This window comes from Cylas formicarius, unplaced genomic scaffold (assembly GCF_029955315.1).
Source record: "Cylas formicarius isolate icCylForm1 unplaced genomic scaffold, icCylForm1.1 PGA_scaffold_12__32_contigs__length_19106922, whole genome shotgun sequence".
NCBI lineage: Eukaryota > Metazoa > Arthropoda > Insecta > Coleoptera > Brentidae > Cylas > Cylas formicarius.
In genome coordinates this window covers 6,480,965-6,500,667 of record NW_026844225.1, presented here as the reverse complement: position 1 = coordinate 6,500,667, position 19,703 = coordinate 6,480,965, and the positions used below count along the sequence as shown (strand labels likewise).

Here is a 19,703-nt window from a genome sequence, read left to right as displayed (position 1 = left end):
TTTGAACGTCCGCTTTACTGATCAGATCTGCCCCAAGCGACTTTCTTGGTTCCCTCATCTGAAAACTGCGCTCAGAGGCGTCAAATAAGGAGGCAATCACCTTCGTCAACAATAATTTTGGACGGGTTAGAGATATGGAAGCATCGCTTGGAGAAGTGTATAGCGTTACAAGGAGACTATGTAGAAAAATTTTAAAAAAGAGGAAAAATGTCTTGTATCATTGTTAGGTGGGAAACTTTTCAAATGACCCTCGTATATAACAGTTCCAATTTGTGATGATATTGTTGTTTGACGAAACATCCACCGTACTGGGTTTGTGAAAAAATTATCTATCTATCTATCTATGGAAACTATTATAATTAATATTAGCGCATTATTTTTGTGTTATTTTTGAAAACATTTGGGCTGCATTTAGGGATTTGCTGTCGATAGTTCTACAAAAGGAACTGTGTAAGCTAATGGCAATGTTATTTGTGTCGTTTATCTACTGAAATCGAAGCGCATCAACACTAAGACCGACGGGATATCTATTGTGCTGTGGTTACCATTCATCGTTGGTCTGAACAACACAGTCACTTCGAAACTTGATTACATAACATGTGAGACAATTGAAATTTCGCTTGCAGAAGTTTGCCGCACTGCAATTTTGCATATAGTTTGCCCGGGTATAGTTCACATTTTCGATTCGAATCGTTATACGCGTCATATTTTCCACGAAGCTCCTACTAAGGACTTCAGGAGGTGGGTAAGTGCTGTATGCACGAAAGAAGTTTCTAAAAATCAGCATCATTTTTGAAACACTGTTATATATATATATATATATATATATATATATATATATATATATGATGACACTATATTCCGGGATATCATCCGTTCGCTCGTTGAACTCCGACTGGAATCCTGCATCCGACTGGAATCCTGCAAATCTTGCATCCGACTGGAATCCTGCAGACGTTTCGCCAAAATCTCACTTGGCATCTTCAATGCTCGCGCTCCGAAAACACTTCGAACACTGTTTTCGGAGCGCGAGCATTGAAGATGCCAAGTGAGATTTTGGCGAAACGTCTGCAGGATTCCAGTCCGATGCAAGATTTGCAGGATTCCAGTCGGATGCAGGATTCCAGTCGGAGTTCAACGAGCGAATAGATGATATCCCGGAATATAGTGTCATCACATTTTTCCATCCGTGAATCAATACGTGAGAATATATATATATATATATATATATATATATATATATATATATATATATATATATATATATATATATATATATATATATATATATATATATATATATATATATATATATATATATATATATATATATATATATATATATATATATATATATATATATATATATATATATATATATATATATATATATATATATGGAATCCTGCAGACGTTTCGCCAAAATCTCACTTGGCATCTTCAACGTCTGCAGGATTCCAGTCGGATGCAGGATTCCAGTCGGATGCAGGATTCCAGTCGGAGTTCAACGAGCGAACGGATGATATCCCGGAGTATAGTGTCATCATATATATATATATATATATATATATATATATATATATATATATATATATATATATATATATATATATATATATATATATATATATATATATATATATATAATGGCTTCGCAGTAAACTAATTAATTACCCAGAAAATGGTCTAAAATGTGAGTTGTTAACAATTGACAAAAAGTACAGAACAAACTTGACGAAATAATTGCTGAAATGCTGAATTGCCTCCTTACCGTTGTATATTTAATGCCATAGGTTTGGGGTCAGTGCAAAATATTTTTTAACAAAAATATTGTAAGTGACGCAAGGCACGATGATACTGCAGTAGTATCCTTTTCGAAGGCAACTCTGCAGAATATTACCAAAAAAGATTGGATCAAATACACAGTAAATATGGTTTACTTGTATATTACTTGTATGATATGTATTTTTTAATTTTTCGATTTTTTTGGTATTGTTTTAATTTTATTGCAATGGACAGAGTTTTCGGACAACAGTTTATTTAACAAATTAATTTTTTCATGTAAATTCGCCCACTTAAAAATTCGCAGAACATTAAGGAATACCCTGATTTATTATTACATTTAGAGCAGAACAACATCTGTTGAAGTATAAGTGGAAGCAAGATGAACAATCTATTTTATTTTCTGGAGTTTTATTGCCGACCATGGCATCACAAACCGTACCGACTACATATATCGAGGTTTTTCATTTTAAAATTATCCAAATGTATTCGTTTATCTTGAACACCCTGTGGCATCTGATTCAAATTCCGTTGCATATATCTTTATATCAAATATATTCAAAAATTACGGCGATATCGTAATGTATGAAAACTAGGATTTATTTTGAAAAATTAAAATATTGGAAAAACTATTAGGTTTAGGTGTGACTACAAAATTTGAAAATTGAGTATTCCACCGAACAAAAAGTATATTTTATTCTTCACGTTTTTTTCAGGCCCAGACACACTTTAAAATAATTTTAAATTGTGCATCCTACTCATTTTTTGCATGCAGAAATCCATGCTGTTGACTTCAGTGATTCCAGCACGTATCTGCACCTCAGGAGACGGACAAGTTTTCATTCATTTTCTATGGATCCAATATTATCGACATACGAGGTGTGTTCAAAAAGTAAGGCTGCTATCACTACCCCACTTTATTTTGTGTGCAGTCTGCACTTGATAACGGGTAGTGATACATCTAATTCGATTTTTTTTTAGATCTTTTAAACATGTACGAGCTTTATTTTTACGGAACACCCTGTGTCAAGGGGGCCAACGATTTTTGCTTAATTCCTGTTGAAGATCTAGTGGATCGTGACATTCAAACGGTCGAGAGACGCGCGCTTTAATGGGAAAGCAACAGGGAAAATGGGACGATGTCTTTCGAAATTACTTTGATTAATATCAGCGAAAGACATCCTGGACCCGCATTTCTGTCGGCTCGACCCCTAAATTTCTACATCTGTGCGCGCTACGCCTGTATGGTCCCAGCAGGTGACGAATTACTGTTATATTAAAACTAATTACCAAAAAACCTTTCTGCGGAAGGACAAATGTGTACGCTTTTTCTCGGTTCCTTCCGATTTACTGTTTTTTTCTTATCTTCAAAACGAGTTTCTTTTTTAATGGATGGATACAATTTACACCGAGAAGAAAATTAATAGCCCCCTATCGTTTTTGTTAGTAGATGTTTAACAATTTGGGTCTAGGTAATTGGGTAATTGTGGTGCAAACAGACAACGCTTGGAGTATGAGTGCGAAGGAATTAAGGACAAGGAAGAATCTAAGTAAAGGTTTAATTAGTAAGAATCGCAAATGAAATCTTGACAGCAAAACGCCATTTTTAAAGAATTCTATCAAGCAGACATAATTGATTAATCATATTTACAATTTGGTATGAGAAGGACCTTTTTAAATAACCTTTTCGATATAAGGAGATACCGTCGATGGAGCTTTAAATTATGGACATAAATAAATAGTAAATAAATAAATAAAAGCATGATTCTAAATTGTCTACATTAAATAGAATTCTTGCCAATATCTCAGAGGAGTCCACACAGTCATTTAAAATTTTATGCAAGAAGAGACTATATAATGCATTCATACGTAGTTTAAATCTTGGGGTAGTATGCTAAGATTTTCTTTGAAAGAGAGGCATTTCAAAAATTTTGTCTGTAAACTTTCAATCCAATTTTTGTATACATCATACCTACGGCTCCAAATGACACAAGCAAAATTTATTCTACTATGAAAACATGCGAGATGCAGGCTAAGATAAGCGCTAGCCCTGTTGAACACTTTTACTTGATGATATGACATGATGGTTGATTTGAGATTGAAATATTAATTTGCCGTCTCGTGTCATAAACTAAAGAAATGCATACATAATCTAAAAATAAAGTGTATTTTTACAACCTAATACATGGGGACCTACAATGTTATTACATTATTATTGGAAGAGTACTGGAGAAATACTTTGAGAATACCTGAGGTATACTTTTATTAGTAGTTTATGTAGCTGTTGTCTGTAAAGTTCTTGCCTAAGATTTATTAGAGAAAAAGCTCTAAATTTTTTTTATATTAGTAGTCATGCCTGTACGTATTTTTCTTATTTCCATTCAAACCCGCTTCGTTGAATTTTCAAAGTTAATATAATCTACATTGTTATGATATTTTTTTTAGTTCTGTGTTTAGATTTTTTCTTAATCATTCGCAGAAAACCAGGTATGATATTTCGAGCTTACTTTTTTCGTTGGAACTCTGTTTCCGGTTATTTTGTTAATTTTATTGTAAAACAGTTTAAGCTACTAATTTGTAATTGAATAAAAACGTTTTGTTTAATATGTTAAAGTTAGAAAGATGTGGTTGAAAATTGAAATTTAAAGGTCAAAAAGAAAAATAGTGATAACGAAAGATGCAGAATAGAAAAAATCACGCCTCAATCAAAATTTCACATAATCGATGTATTTTGTAAAATCTATAAAATCAATATCCAACAATCTTGTATTTTACCGGAGAATCGTTTTTAAAAATACCATATTTCGAAATAAAATTGCTTCTTCCAAAACCAGCAAAACCAGAAAAAACAAAAAAATGCATATCACTACAATTAACATTTAATTTTATATTTCAGAAACGATTGAAATTGTCGACTTTTGAAATTGGGAATCATCCTGTTTAAGCAATATATCAGGAATTTTCGATAAGGACTGTATCAAAAAATCTACAGCGATTTCCACACCATAGAATAGCATAACGCTTGAGCTTGTTTTCTCCTTGTCTACGAAATTACGTAGAACCATGCGGATTACTTTATTAGCGCTTGATTTGCATATAAAATTCTACGTTGTTTAGGAAATTATGAACACGAGTCAAATAGAACCCGGGAAAGCTTATCTAGGATCTAATGGTCGATTTCCATTTTCTATAAAATAACATGAAACAACTAGTTCGCTTCTTAAATCTCCCGACTAACAATTTGCAAACATTCTCAATTGCTTACTTAGCCCTGAATCTATGCGTCTATATAGGGGAAATGGTTAAAAGACATGCACTATTCGAAATTCGTTGGCGTTTTTCTACATGATTCGCTGGGCCCTTGTTTACAGGACACAAATTTTTAATCGTATTATTCATTTAACAGCGAATCGTGGCTGGAATTCACAATGTAGCGTTCGAAATGAAGTTAAATGCGAATTAAACCATAAGCTAAGCAGATTTTCTGTTGTCGTAACCAGTGAAATTCTGGCCTACGGTTAGTCGCACAGAGGATAATTTTGTAATAACTAGCTACTCCAATAAAAAAGATATTGTGGGATTTTATTGTTAAAGCCTTCTTTTACATCTAGTAGTAACATATAACGTCAGTTTTGACAAACATTCGGTTGCTTAATGAAAAACTTAACTTTCAATTTCAAATAGGTTAAGCTCAATTTTAGTTTTGCATATACTGAAGACTATGTCGGCTTAAAATAAAAATGGCAAATTCTCAATATCTTAAGTTCTCTTCATTTTAAAATTTTAGATATGTCTGTAGCAACTTCAATTGACTACACACCCATTCGTTTTAAAAATATTAAGTTACACTATTTAAATGAACATAATTTTATATTGAATTTTTACAAGTTTTATATTAGTATATACTAAAATATTCATAGATGCTTTAAATCAAGCATTATGTCAATTGCATCCAACAAGTTATACCTGCATTGTTTGATCTTATCCCATAAGGTGGAAATTTTACCATAAAAATGGCGATATATTTAAAGTAAATTTTTGTATAATTTTGTTTAGACCATTCTATTAATTGAAGACTATTCTGGGAGATAGAAAAATACATGCAAAAAATATAAATATCTTTCCGTCGTATCTTTTTATTGGAACACGTTATTTATTGACCAATGATTTTTGATAATTTTTAACAAAAAAAGGGAGTTAAAACATACTTTTAAAAACGAGCTATTAATTTGAAGTTTAACCGTTTTTGATGATGCAAATTTCATATACATTTTTCAACCATATTTAAATAAAAACAAAAATTATTTAAAACGTTAGAAAGGTTTAAATATTTCGAATTTCCAAGTATGTACTTTTTTGATTTTTTTAAAAGAAGTAAATTTTAGGGTATACCATGTACTTATATTTTACATTTATTTATATTTAAAGAAAATTTTGAATTATCAAAAAAGTAATACATTTGTTCACAAGTGTGGAATATATATATATATATATATATATATATATATATATATATATATATATATATATATATATATATATATATATATATATATATATATATATATATATATATATATATATATATATATATATATATATATATATATATGATGACACTATATTCCGGGATATCATCCGTTCGCTCGTTGAACTCCGACTGGAATCCTGCATCCGACTGGAATCCTAGTGTCATCATATTTTTCCATCCGTGAATCAATACGTGAGAATATATATATATATATATATATATATATATATATATATATATATATATATATATATATATATATATATATTCTCACGTATTGATTCACGGATGGAAAAATGTGATGACACTATATTCCGGGATATCATCCGTTCGCTCGTTGAACTCCGACTGGAATCCTGCATCCGACTGGAATCCTGCAAATCTTGCATCCGACTGGAATCCTGCAGACGTTTCGCCAAAATCTCACTTGGCATCTTCAATGCTCGCGCTCCGAAAACACTTCGAACACTGTTCGAAGTGTTCGAACACTGTTCGAAGTGTTTTCGGAGCGCGAGCATTGAAGATGCCAAGTGAGATTTTGGCGAAACGTCTGCAGGATTCCAGTCGGATGCAAGATTTGCAGGATTCCAGTCGGATGCAGGATTCCAGTCGGAGTTCAACGAGCGAACGGATGATATCCTGGAATATAGTGTCATCATATATATATATATATATATATATATATATATATATATATATATATATATATATATATATATATATATATATATATATATATATATATATATATATATATATATATATGTTTTGTTTTAGGCTTCCGCAGGTCTTATATGTGTGTTGTAAATTCTTCCGGGTTTTACTCCGCGTTTGGTCTGGCTGGCTCCAAGTGAAGGTAGTCCTCTGCTGACAACGTTTCGGCAAGATCTCACTTGCCATTTTCATGTCGGGTCGTTCTGCTTCTCGTCTGAACTCGGCTTGAACAGTTCACACCCACACACACACACACACATATATATATATATATATATATATATATATATATATATATATATATATATATATATATATATATATATATATATATATATATGTTTTTTTTTTTGGAGAAAATCTCACATTCAGCAATTGCAAGAAAACACATACTTGTAACTAAAACTGCGATTATTAATTTAATACATTAATACATTAAAAAAAAATATCCTAAAGATCCTATATTTCTATGATAATATTCTAATGAGATGACGTCTGTGTTTTAACAATGAAGTCTAGCTGCCTTGAGTTGAATTGCAATTAATTAACACATAACATATTGTTTCAAGTTGTTGAAGCTTAAGTATATATTGATGACATATCCTAAAAACAATGATATACACTCAGCTGAAGTTGCAGAATTATGCAGCACGCGAATAAAGAAAGTTTAAGTAGATTATGGCTGTAGCCGTTTTCTCTAATCCCATCTCAGAACATATAACGCAGCTCAAGTTTGCAACCAATGTGAATTTAATACATGGTTAATTTGCATGTCACGGAGAGAGAGCAAGATTTCCTTAATTTCCAATTACATTGTTTGGTTCCCTGGAGATGATGGTATTTAGGTGACACACAGGCTTTTAATTCGCAGTTCAACGTTATTAATACTTAAACCTACACGCAATGTACGTTGTGAACTATTTTCGGTAGTAAAATTGTATTTGTACAGCCCCTGATAGTTGTTGTTCATATTTTACTTTTAATTAATTGTTTTTTTTAGAAATATCAATAAGATTCATATGTAATTAGCGAAAATCATTTATATTTAAGATTTCTCGAATCGAAGCTATAATTATTTTTGTTTAATTTTGACAGTTGACATCTTTTAGAATTCAAAACCGAATACACAGACCAACAAAGATTTTGTGATTTGGAATTTTTCATATTTTTGGAGTTATTGGGACTAAAGTAACAGGAAAACAATATTTTTTCGTATCTATTGCGCAACATTTTGAATGAATTTGACATATTGTTTTAAAAATGAGAATGCGTTCTAAAAATTGAAATTGCTACGCCACCTTCATAGATTTTGCATTCATTAACAGAACATTTGCGGGGAATCCCCTGGGATTCCCAAATATGTAGTAGTGTCGATTAGTGAGCAAAATGCCAAGACTTTGCAAAAATATTCCAGATACGATTTGTGGTCAAGAAATTTAGACGTAAATTTACACTCCTGTTTAAAACACAATACTAAGCTTATTTTAGAGTAAAAATGGGTGATCAAGACAAACATAAGTATCTGAAGTAGGTTTAAAACATTGAAATAATGGAACCGGGCGATCCCTATGGAACACCTATGATATGGTTAGAGTCAGCAAATCAACATAATGATTGATATTTCTGCATGTGCAATGTTCGTGTATATAATACATTTTTTATCCGGACACAAGTCTGTAATTAGGGCCGTGCCACATAGTCCATATGTCCCAATACCATAGAATCCAACAAATTTAGAAGAAGATACCACCAGTTTTTTTTAACCTAAAATAGATGAAGTACCCTTAGTGATGTTGGTGATACTGCAACCACAGTTATTTTCAAAATCATAACTTAATGACTTAATGAGAGACTTAGTTTTACCATCCTTCGGTACCTGTTGCTCATTCTGTGCTAATGAAAGAATGCTACGAAAATATGGAGCTATTGCTTGAGAAAATCAAATGCAAGGACTATAGTTTGATCATTTGTGGCGACTTAAAAATTGTGGGACTTCTATTAGGTCAGAAGTCATTACGAAGTACCCCTATCTTCACGATAGGCTTATTGATCCACGAAAAATTCTCTTAACACCGTTGCATATTAAATTAGTATTGATGAAGCAGTAAGGTAAAGCTCTCAGATGCAAAATTAAAGGAAGGAATTTTTGTAGACCCTCAAATAAGACCAAGACTTTGCGAATACCACGATGGAATCTGAAAAGATTGCATGGGTTTAATTTACTGATGTTATAAAAGGTTTTCTAGGAAACACCAAATATTCAAATTACAAAGAAATTGTACAAATCATTTAGGCAAATGGAATACCCGAGATTCCCGAGATTTTCATTGAATAATTCTTTTCATGTTGATAAAGACCTCAACATGCTTATCAGATTTAAATTTAGAAGGTCTAAATTATACAGAATCAAATGTTATGTCAAAATCAATCAAAAGTTATCTTTTTTTTTCTCGCATTCAAAACACACCTGTATCGCGTACGTGGTGAAATGTAAAAAGAAAATATATATATTTTTTTTCAATCCAAATTCCGTATTGGATTTATTTTTGAAGGAGCACGCGGATGAAGTGAATCGAAGCCAAGCGTGGCGAGAAAAATGTCCCGGGGGTAATAAAGAAAATAACGCAATTTTATACCTGAGCTTTATGATTTGGAAAAATATCAAGAGAGGGGTTGTTAACAAATCCCAAAAACACTGTTATTTCACCCGTCGGTTCCCTAATTTCTACCGTCGTTTACCATCGGATTTCGTTAAATTTATCCATAGCGTGCGCGTATGAATTCGGTTTTAGTTATCACGCAGTTCGTGAAACTAAAATAAATCATTTTTTTTTAATAAAAACTTCGCCAGACGAAGCTTCAGCGTCTATACCGGAAAGTTCAAATAAGTAAGCAAGTATGTTTATATATGAACTGGGATGGCAACATTGTGGTAGAAAAGCAAGGCAATTTTTACAATAAAAGAAGACGGCTGTAGTCAAAATCATGAGTAAGACTAGAGGCTTGCGGCTTATGGTGCTACTTTTTTTTTAAACGAAAGATGCCGTCAACAGAATTTTCTTATCCCCTTGCTTTTCTGAGCTACAGGGTGATTCGCTCCACAGATTTTTTTAATCACAATGCAGTGGCTAGTTTTCACAGATTTCTTTTATATTTTGTAAATTATGACATTTGGTCTCCTTTTTATGCTAAATACCTACAGATGATTGAAAAAAAAATCATTAACATTTCCAACTATATTTTAAGAAGAGGGTCTGATCCTTATGACAATAGATTAGAACGTCATAAAATGTTAACACCCCACAACAGAAGGGTTACAGCTCAGCTACTGTATCTTTTTAAAATCATTAATAACCTAAGCTTTGGCAATGCAACATTAAGTTCGATATATTGAACTGTCCCAAATAAACCACCTTTGAAAGGCTAAGGTTCCTTTACTATCAAAAATACACTTTCAACGAATTACCAGTTGAAATGCCCAGTCATCACAATGGTTACACCTTAAAATTAATACCAAAATAAAGTAGATATCTTTAGTAATTCAAAATCAACTTCTTTGGCATATTGTAAGTAGTAGGTGCCAGTTTTAAAGTTAGTTTATTAAATTAATTGCAACTTATTAATGAGTGATCGGCCTGTAAGTTGAACTAAAAATTAAATGAAATGAAAATAAAAATTACAAATATAATAATTTTATCTTATTTAAAAATATTTTTATATTATTTAAATTTAAATACTTCTTGAATTAGTTTTCAAAGTTATAATAATAATTTAGTAATAGATTGTTAAATATATAAAATTATGGTGTAATGTAGTTATATAAAATATTTAATAATAGTAAGAGAGACAGAATTGGTTGTATTTAGCATTGTTAATAATTTAACCAGTTCATACTCAGAGATGGATTCATGAAGTTTCTATGTAATAACAGATACATGAAACATTTATGAAAATTTGTTAGATAAAATATTGTCCGAAAACTCAATAAAAATTAAAAAAGCGAAACAATTGGAAAATAAATCATACTGCCTGGAGAGCTTCCTTCTAACTAGATACTACTGCAGTATCACGTACCATGCGTTATTTGCAATATTTTTATTTAAAAATATTTTGCACCGAGCAAATATCAGTTGCATGGCATTAGATATACAATGGTAAGTAGGCATTATTAAAACTTGATAACCCATTTCAGCAATTGTTTCGTCGGTAGCACACGACAAGTTTGTTTTGAAATTTTTGAGAATTTTTAGCAATTCACATTTTAGACCATTTTCTGGGTAATTAATCCGCTTTTTTTCTTCTTTCTACATTTATATACATTATTTAATTATATATTGTATGTATAATCGCAATACTATGCTTGACTTGCCGGTTTCTTTCTTCGAGTGGGATTTTTTAATTCGCAATTGTTCTGCTCTGCTTCTTTCTTGATGTTAAAAATTGTGTTTTTACTAGGACCACTCACCACTCACATTTCCTTACATTTTCTACCTTTAGTCCTATTTCTGTTTAGTTTATCGCATTTGTTTTGAAACATCTTGTATATAAGTTACGACTACCGCGTAGAAGCACAAACATTTAGCAATTAACTCCCGTTAATTGTTCTTAAATTGTTTTTTGTGTGAATTATCTAAACATATGCGGAATTTAATTTCCATACTTTCAGCGATACGATGTTCCAATTTCGCGGTTCTACAAATTTACAAATTAATTAAAACAATAAAATAAACCGCGGGCAACCAAGTTATGAAGTTAGATTAATAACAGGGGAAGCCAAATATTGGTTTAAGCAGGGACTTATATCGTAATTTATAACTAACATGAGTGATTTAAACTGGTGCATTTAATTAGAAGTTTTTCTATTTAAAATTAAGCGCCACGGTTGCCCGGGTATTTCGCAATTCACGTTGATTACGTATAAGAATTTACGTGCAGTGTTTTGTGTTCAGCAAGTTAGTTTCGAGCAGGGACAAGGACGACGAACAATCATACTATAAAACGAAAATAAGGATTTTATGAACGAACCCACAAGTAAAGGATTCCATTTTTTTACTTACTTTTACTTAAAAATAATGCACACCGGCATCGAATTAGTAGCAGGTATTCTACATATACCTCCCAGAAAAATATTTAAAACAACCGCGTAGTTTAAACATGGAAACGATTTTCCAAAATGTTAAAGTGTTTCAAAAGTTATGAGAAAATGACAAATGCAAAAGTTGTAAAGATTATTATATTATGATGCATAATTTAAAATTATTTTAAAGTATACAGGATGGTTACATACATTACATACATTAAATGGAATAATGGAAATTTTAGTTTGAATTTAGTTTAGAATTTTTATTTTTTATTAATATTAATACATACCTAAACCTAATAATATTTCCAATGTTTTAATATTTCTAAAAAAAACCAGTTTTCATACTTGCAAAAACATTATGATCGAAAAAATAAAATAAAATAAATAATATATAAAGTAAAATTCATAAAATAAAAATACAAAAAGAAATATAGTGTTATTAGATCACATAATTCCGGAGGAATGAATCCAATTTCTGTGGGTAATGATTATTAAAAATTGTCGAACTTCTCAATGGAAATGCGAAGGAATTCCATATTGCTGAAACCACATTTGTGGGATCTCAATTTTATCTCTTGAGAAAAATGTGCGGAAAAAACTGCTGTTGATAAAGTTGCATGAAACTATTTATTATGTTGTTAAATTAACGATAAAAATGCCCGTACCTACAAAGTTAAGAAGCTTAAGTTCAACTTTGCTTTTTAAAATCACGTAAGAATGCAAACCATTAGTACACACCTTAAAGAGTTACTTACTGTATTGTACTTAGTGTTGCGGCTGCTCAATTAACCACTTCTAAATTGATTAGTCAAAGAATGTTTTAAATTACATCTTGCAATTGTAGAGTGTTATCTATTATTATTTAATAATATGTATTTTCTAATAAATTATTACGCGTTTGTGATGTCCAATAAAGCACAATATAAATAAATAAATTGAAATATCATTGTATTTTTTAAATTATTTCGATCAATCGACACAAAAAAAATTGACCGGTCAATTCCACAATCCTGATTGTACTGTTATGATGCTGCCATTAAACTTATCGGGTTAAGGTGACAATAATATAAACTTATTTTAGGAGTTTTACATCAAACACCATTTAATTGACTAGGAATGACGTAATTAAAAATTGTCTGAGATTTTGTGTTTATAATTAATAATTGCTTCCCGCAAGAATAAAAGAGGTTCTATTAGAAAATTACTTTAGTCCTGAAACAGTCACGTCGTTAATCATATTTTAATAATATTCCACCAGGCGGAAACTAATTAAGAATTTTTTAAATTTAAACTTTTTATCTCAGAAACTTTCTTTTAGTTAATGAACGAGGCACAAATACCTTTAATCTTAAACACTGCACTAGTCAAACTTAGTTCGGATTCGTTAGTAATATGGACGTTCTTATAACCAGTCATTTACAAAATCATTCGGAATAGTCGAATAGTTTTGAGGGGACAACATTTGTTCTTGAAAGTTTGGTCGACTTAGAATTTTACGAAATAATAGCCATTTAAAATTTCAAAAAAAAAGAAGACCTAGCTGAATAATGCTGTTTTGTGATTCTAATCAGTGTAAACTTTCATTTCCTAAATAGAGTTTTCCAAATTAGGCCAATTTTTCCATTGAGTTCAATAACTAATAATAATAAAATATAATTTATATATCCCCTTTTTTATTTTCTTTTTTTTGATTTATTATTTTTATGATTTATTTTTTGATCGAACGCTTAAAGTCTTGTGGAATGTGGAAATTATTAGAGAGAAGAGCAGAGGTATGGTGTTTTAATTCTGGGTTCAGTGATTCGGGCTCAGATAGTTTTACGGCTCTGTAAACAAGAGAGTTGATAACCGGTGATTTTTAGGCAGGATGGTGATGTATGCAAAACACAATGAACCAATGTTAGGTCTGATTTTCTATTGATAAGAATATATAAGAATGGCAGGTTATTATTAGTTTCCAACTCAATGGTAAAACGTATGTTAGGATGTAAAGAGTTTAAATGTCTAAGAAAATCTACTAGGGCTTCTTGGCCATGAAGCCAAATAACAAAAGTATCATCGTCGTAGCTTTCTATGATTTTGGTTTTAGATGGAAGGGGTCGAGAACTTTCTTCTCAAAGGCTTCCATAAATATATTCGCGATGACTGGTAATAGTGGAGAACTCATAGCTGTTCCCGACGTTTGTTCAAAAAATTGACCGTTATAAGAAAAATATGAACCAGACATGCATTTTTCGATTAAGGTGACAAGGTTTGGTTCCGGATTCCCGGATTTTAATATATCTGAAATAATGTTGAGAATTTCAGGAATAGGAACTTTGGTAAAGAAGGATTCTACTTCGAAACTAATTATCTAATGTAATGCTTTTTAACTGTTCAATGAAGTGAAAGGAATTAAGTACTGTCAGTTTTCCCTGTAAGGGGTTTTAATAAGGAAGCTAGATATTTTGCTAGAGAATATGTTGAAGAACCAATGGGATTGGCAATAGGTCGAAGGGGTAATCCTGGGAGTCCGTAGAGACGAGGAATTTTAGAGTAAGGGGGGGTGACAGATTTTTTCATGCAATTTGATAGAGAAGAAGCCTTAATAACAAATTTTGAGGTTGCGATCCATAGATGACGTAGGATCTTTTTTAGGTTGACGATACGATCCGTCTGTAAGAATATCTTGAATCTTTTCCTGATATATATTTGTGTCCATGGCCATCGTTGCATTTCCTTTATCTGCTTTTAGGATTACGATATCTGGATTAGATTTTAGAGATTTTAGGGCAATGCGTTCAGGTTTTGCAACATTGGATTTAGGAGGTTTTGATTTTTTAAGGATTTTTGCGGTTTCAAATCGAATTTCATTAGCTGTTTGAAATAGCAGTGTGTTTAGGATATACTTGACATTTGAAATGATTTCCTCAGTTGGGATAATACGCGAAGCAATTACAAAGTTGGAACCTTTTGAAAGAACTAATTTTTCTGTTTCCGAAAGTGCGATGATACATTTATTACAGTGTTTTGGTAGTTGAGAAAAGTTTGATGGTTTTCCTAGTGTTGACGTTAGTTTTTCAAATTTCTGCAAGTCAGTTTCAGTCAAGCTTTGATGAAGCCAACGGGATGATTGGCGAAACGTCAGCAAAAACCGACGCAGGAGGAATCCAGAAGTTTTGTAAAAAGCATTACAGAAGCCTGTGGAAGTTTCTTTGAAAAATTATATTTCATTAGTTTTACTTATCGACAACTTATTAAATGATAACCAATTAGTAAACATTGTTCTCAATTACATTTAAGTTTATTTTAGAGAAATAATTCGGTTTTTATTAATTTTTGTTATCATATGTAATTGTTGTCAAATAGAATTTATTATCTACTATTCTTTTAAATAATACTCTTAGGACATATCGTGCAATGTTTTGAACAACTAGGTATATAATATAATTTTGAAGAAATTTAATTTGAAGAAAATAAAGTTTGATTTAAAGTGATGATTTCAATAAGAATTTTACCGATAAATAAAGTAATTAAACGACTAAACAACACAAAGCCTACAATTCTAATCTCCAGCATTATTTTTTATTATAAAATGCATCTACTGGCCACAACAGACCTGCTCAACAACCTCGTATCTAAAAACGTAACCTCAACACCATCTTTGCACTTTTGTTAAGTTCGAAAAACTTTGTTGTTTGTATTAACGAAACTCGCAAGATTACCATTTTATTGACTTTCAAACTAAGCTGAAATAAAGTCCCGTGTTATTAAGAATCAAGTCGCTCGACTTGCTTGGGATTTAAACTGATTAACAATTTGTTTTAGATAGAACAATCGATAAGAACGGTTTGTGGACGAGTTCTTTAATGTCGTATCTCAATTTTATTAATCTATCGGAAACGACTAGCAATTTTCCAATTATATATTCGATAACGTCCGCTTGTTTGACTTTTGTTACCGGAAAACAATTTAATTTGTTTGAATTCCATTATGGAAACTTCGAATGAAATAGAATTGGGAAGCTGTACAATTATATTTTAATATAATGCGCAAAAAACCGCGAGCAAATAATAACTGAGTATATTCCGGGAAAATATAACAAACACCCTGGGGATCTGACGGCACATATAAGTTGGATATTTGCATTTTCTGCCAATTAGATACCTTTGCAGCCCCATTTTTGCCGATTGCTATCGAAATGAACGGATATATCTTGCTACGTTTCCTAATAAGATATTGTTCTTGAGGCTGAAAGGGGAGATTATTAAATATTTGCTTAATGCTTGTCTGAGGACTACGATTATCGATTAGAATCTCGTGGAGTAATAGATATAAGCTTGTAAGGGAATAAAATGGGTAAATTTCATAATATCGAGATTTAGTTTAAAAACTGTAATTTTTGGTTGATAATTTAATTTTAATAAAATAAGAAGTAGGTATAGAAATATCTTTATTTAGTTCTAAATAGCATATCTTAACAAATCTTAATTTTTTTTCATATATTTTATGACAATCTACTTAGAAATTCACATTTTATAACGTTTTAAATAAATTGTTCTTCAGAACATGGTAGTATATTTTACAGGAGTATTATTTAAACAAAGACATAAAATACACAAATATTTATTCAAATTTAATGAATTTGGTTTCAAATGAAAAAAGACGCAAACTAGCAGAGGCGCTGTTTTCTAGTCTAATAATTATATGTTAATAATAATTTAAGAACTAGGAGACCTTGAAATGTTTCAATGAAATTTTCAAAGTATAAAAATTTATGTAATTTCCTCACTCTTTTTTATTTTACTTGCATTTTGGTAAATTAACGTACTTATTGCTTGTAATTTTATTTTAAATTTTAATCTATTATTAGGTGCAAGCCTGTTGGTTACTTCATTCATTAATTCATAACAAAACCACCGATATATTTCCATAAAATGAACTTAAATATACTTGAGATAAATAAATACCTATCGCTTATCATTTGTTGATAAGCAAAACGAAAGAAACTCCATACAACCAACAAATCAACAAACAAAAATTATCATATATTTAAATTATATTTACAAACTGTATCACTAAAAGCAGAAAATTGAAAATTTTAACGACATAAAAACCAAATGAAAATAGAAAAAGCGATGTGATCTAATTAGATAATTTAATGTTTAAGTTTTTGTATAATTTAATAGGTATATTTACAAAAATGTTGCTAATTATTATTTCCAAATCTGTTGAGAAATTTTTGAAAGATCTTGACAGCGACTCAGGTCTTTCCCTTACACAAATACATGAATCTCCCTCCTTTAAACGAATATATGCAGGTACATAGTAGAAGTTAAGCGATGCAGAAGGAATCCAGAAATATTTTTTGGTAGTGAAACTTTTAGTCACTAGTTTTATCTAATCATTGACGAATGAATAGTAAAAACAAAGCGAAAAACTCATTTGACATAAAAAATGGAAAGTTGAAAGCTAATACAAATTAAAAAGGGCGTAACAAAAATATAACAGGAAAACGATATGAAAATAATAAAAGAAATAGAATCTATTAACTTTTAACTAATTTATATACATAATTTACATACATATAATTTGAGTGAATTTTTTTTTTATTTAAATACCACAACATTATGATGTCATACAAATAGGGAAAAAAATTAACAATTTCCGTTATTATAAGGAAATATACGTAAAATACAAATAATAAGGAACAAAATATCTGGGACAAACATTGGATATGACGCTGTTAGGGAGAAAATCCACTCTGTCAGCATACAGTAATTGTGTAGCGAAAGCAACACCCAAATCATTCAGAGGTTCTAGAATAAAGTGCACAAGAGTACTCCTTTATAACACCAACCAGAAGGGGAGACTCTAAAGAAGCAAACCTTATGAGTTTGTTATTTACACTTTGCATGTTACAAATTAAAGAACTTCTACTGAGTAAGATCCTTAGCTTAAGATATAAATAGTAAATTAGGCTAGCACAAAATCCCCATTGTGCGTATTGAAACCATTTGGTGTATCACCACTGAACTAGACTGGTTTAGGTGTTTCCAACAAGCTATTAACAGCACGCTTTATCAAACCCAAATATTAAAAATTTAAAATAAATAAAACGTGTTTCCGCAAAATATCAATTGTATTTATGCGTAGTGTTTTACTACCTGAACAATATAAATATTTAACAATTATAGTTCAATATGCCGGGGACATCAACATCATAAAACCGTAGATTCGATAATATACAAGTCAATTAATGGCCAAGAGACGTTTTTTATTTCGGTAATTTTGATATTTTAATATTTCTGCTGGTCATAAAACTTTCCCATGAATAATTTTACGACTGCGTTTTCAATATGACTTACCATGTAAAGCCGCAAGGTAATATAATCGAACTTCGATAAATATTCCTCCAGATGGGCACTTTAAATGGAGAAAATACGTTTTAGGCAAATACAGTTCCACCGAAGGGGTTTTTTGGTAACTAAACCCGCCCTTATGAGCTCAAAACCACCACGGAATTACCTACACCAAATTGCAAGCTCGATATATGTCGGATTGTGGCGCGTTGTTTTATTAGCACGTAAATGGCTTCCAGTGGCGCAGCGTTGGCGTTTTTAATATGTTCAAAAAATCAAAATCGACAGATTTTACCGTTGACTAGATAGTTCCTGTTCCACTATACTCTGTTTCTCTCCATAGATTCAGAACTACCAAGCTATTATAAACTAAGTTCAATTTACGTAAATACATATTGTTTTGGTTAGTTTTGGCTTCTGAGAGGCTTTACAACTGGAAACAGATGTAAATTGTTTTGAAGAGAGAAGAAAAAGGGCGACCAAAACGGACAAAGAGGAACCAGCAGCCCTTAAAGACTTACAAAAGGGCACAAACATTCTCTCAGAGGACTAAGGCAACATCACATGATGGATGTACACAAAATCGAGGAGACACTTGCCAAAAGCAAACTCGACTCCTTTCTAGTGACCCTACTAGGACGATCGAAGGAAGAATCTATCGAGCACTGCATAAATCGAAAATCGACATTGTGGTATGCTTATGTATCTTGAAATTTTCTTTTCTTTTTCTTAACTAACTTTAATTTAAGTCGCTTTGTAATTACTGATATTCTTGATGCAAGAACCGAAATAATGACGCGTATTCTGAATTTAACTCCCATACAAGAACTATTGATATGCTCATCTCTGGAATGCACATTGAGGTTCTAAAAGCAGATTGTAAATAGAGATGTAAATAGACACGCGATAAAGATATTCCGGATAATATTAGAACCTTAACTCCGCATCATAGGAAACCACCATATCTTTATACACTTTCAAAAATCCACAAAGATAATGTACCACTCACACCTATCACCAGATCGAAGGATTCGACAACCAGCAGCTTAAGTAGATTTCACATTCAAATCCACCAGCGTGTAAACAAAAATTAAAGACAATGGCGGTTCGAGAATATCTTAGTTTTCTACTGGATGGTTGTCTAGCACCTTCAAACGAAGGTTTATTCTTTAGAATACCCAGAATGAACTTTCTACTTTACTGGAACATACATATTATTTCATATTGACTTTTTTTCTAGGGAAAAATTCTA

The 19,703-nt window shown here is 31.2% G+C and overlaps 1 protein-coding gene and 1 long non-coding RNA gene across 3 annotated transcripts in view; one reads left to right on the top strand and one right to left on the bottom strand.

Moving 5' to 3' along the window:
• The window catches only part of LOC132695877 (protein turtle homolog A-like), a 413,609-nt gene that overhangs the window by 131,799 nt on the left and 262,107 nt on the right, over window positions 1–19,703 (top strand). The gene's annotated exons all lie outside the window — the stretch shown is intronic.
• The window catches only part of LOC132695880 (uncharacterized), a 237,150-nt gene that overhangs the window by 154,078 nt on the left and 63,369 nt on the right, over window positions 1–19,703 (bottom strand). The gene's annotated exons all lie outside the window — the stretch shown is intronic.